The sequence below is a fragment of the Palaemon carinicauda genome, chromosome 1, assembly GCF_036898095.1.
Source record: "Palaemon carinicauda isolate YSFRI2023 chromosome 1, ASM3689809v2, whole genome shotgun sequence".
NCBI classification, from domain to species: domain Eukaryota; kingdom Metazoa; phylum Arthropoda; class Malacostraca; order Decapoda; family Palaemonidae; genus Palaemon; species Palaemon carinicauda.
In genome coordinates, this window is record NC_090725.1 from 197,462,170 (window position 1) to 197,464,669 (window position 2,500).

The window sequence follows — 2,500 nt, forward strand, 5'->3', positions numbered from 1 at the left end:
CGTGGAAAGACCATGGTACAGAGGCTGTTGCACTACCCAAGACTAGAGAAAAATGGTTTAATTTTGGAGTGTCCTTCTCCTAGAAGAGTGTCTTACCATATCTAAAAAGTCTTTTCTACCCTTACCAAGAGGAAAGTGGCCACTGAACAATTACAGTGCAGTAGTTAACCCCTTGGGTGAAGAAGATTGATTGATTTAAAGTTTTCTGGTATCCATAGATAGGGTGAAGAAGAATTGTTTAGTAATCTCAGTGTTGTCAGGTATACGGGGACAGAGGAGAATGTGTAAAGAATAGGCCAGACTATTCGGTGTATGTGTAGGCAAGGGGTAAATGAACCGTAACCATAGAGAAGTATCCTATGTAATACTGTTGGGCCAGTCTAAAGACCCCATAACTCTCTAGTGGTAGCTTCTCAACGGGTGACTGGTACCCTGGCCGACCTACTATACTCTATACACACACACACACACACACGCACACACATATATATATATATATATATATATATAATTATATAATGCTTTTATGAAATTTTTATTTGATGTCAGTTATATGTGTTATCAATATCCAGGAACTCGATGCCAGTTCTTTATTCAGATCCTTCTACAATCATAATTACGTTGAAATATTACAGTAATACTAATAATCAATACGAGTAAAGGTGCATATTTAAATGCTAGTTCTTTTTCTTAGTTGATTCAGCTAAACGTTACCGTATTGTCAATAGTTATTTTTCACAAGCTATAATGAAGTAGTCACCTCCAAACATACCAATGTATTCAAAACTAACATAACAGCCAATTATCCATTTCAGGGATATAAGCAAACTAGAATGCTGAAGCTTCCTTTTTGATACGATGTAGAAAATGGGAGGATGAAAATCATGACACTCTAAAATACATTCCAGACCAACCAACACTGACAATACGCCACGAGACGTATTTTCCGTGCAAGGTGGCAGATCTTATATTACTCTGGTGCTCTAATGAAAGAAAAAGATGAAAACGAGCAAATTTACATTTTCAAGTCTGGTTTGAGTTGTTGAGACTGGATGCAAGGTCCAAATTAATACTTAATAAAAAGAGAAATGATATCGGGACTATAAATTATGGATAGAGTAGGAAGAATCAGAAAAAATAAATAAATAGAAAAATATCTACTTTGATTACAACTGATATGTAAGCAATTTTATATATATATATATATATATATATCTTAATAAATAGATACTCACATATTTCATAACACCACGTACACGCATGGAAATCCACGTACGCAACACAAACATATATCTAGTTGATATTATGCATTTTACTAAAAGGCCGTTTTTTTTTTTTCTTCATGTAGATAGTAGTAAAGTAACTAATTTTCAATGCATAAGAACATTTTGTAATAATTATTTATACTATTTTTGGTTTTATATAATACTCAATATATGACTTACAAATATACAAAATCAGCAATTATATCCGGCATCTTCCAAAGTTGTCATCAATTTATTAATTAGTTTACATCCGAATGCTCAGAATTTTAACTATCATTGGCTCCTAAGTTATGAGGTAAAGTATAGAATTTTTGTTTATTTGATAATAATTATAAAGATCAGAATCAATGCTGGATCATCTCACGAAATCTCCATTTCAAAGAAAACCTTCTGCTGTCTCTTGTTTAAAGTGAAAAGAGTTAAACTTCTTTTGCAAAACACAACCATTATCATTCTACTTAGATTTCAGGTGGACTATTACCAATTTTTTTTTTTTTTTTCATTCGCTTTTCTGAAAATCTGCAGAACAGACGTCTTTGCACAGTAATTCTTGGTGGCTATACCTAAAAGTAGCCTACATTTACTTAACTTTGAAGCACCATGCACTACTAGATTTTCAACTCAGATTGTAGTTTATGCAAAATTTATTTAAATTCTAGTTGCATTTGCTTCTAATATGTCTATCCTTTTTGGTACATATCATATTTGCAAATTACTTCTTTATCTATTTTAGCCCCATAAGTAGTCATACTACATAATGTTTGAATAAAAATAAAAAAAAAATTAAAATAATAGAAACTATACTCAGAGTATGATCATATTAACATTCTTCTCCCATCTTCATTTTCAAAACTCAGAATTTTCCAATTCCAACGACTTTTCATAGTCCAGTATTGTAACGTATAAAGGCAAATCTTAAACTCACTCTCTCTCTCTCTCTCTCTCTCTCTCTCTCTCTCTCTCTCTCTCTTTATAAAAGAACAGACACCCTGACAAACAGAGACACACACTTATTTTGCCTTTTGTGTTAGTACTTTTTACTTCCATTAGATGAATTCAGATGGCTATTCATAGCGCTCATTTCTCTTCTTTTTAATAAATATGGATGAATTTATACGGTAAAGCTATTAGAGGATTCTGAAATAATATATTTTTCTCAGAATGATTTTATTCAAACAACAAAATGGAATCCCCTTATCTGGACATTTTTCCCCAAACTGCGTTTGTGGGTCAGT

The 2,500-nt window shown here is 32.2% G+C and overlaps 1 protein-coding gene across 1 annotated transcript in view; it reads left to right on the forward strand.

Annotated features, from left to right (window-relative positions):
* Nucleotides 1–2,500, forward strand: part of LOC137636602 (nephrin-like) — a 511,471-nt gene that overhangs the window by 459,018 nt on the left and 49,953 nt on the right. The window lies entirely within an intron of this gene.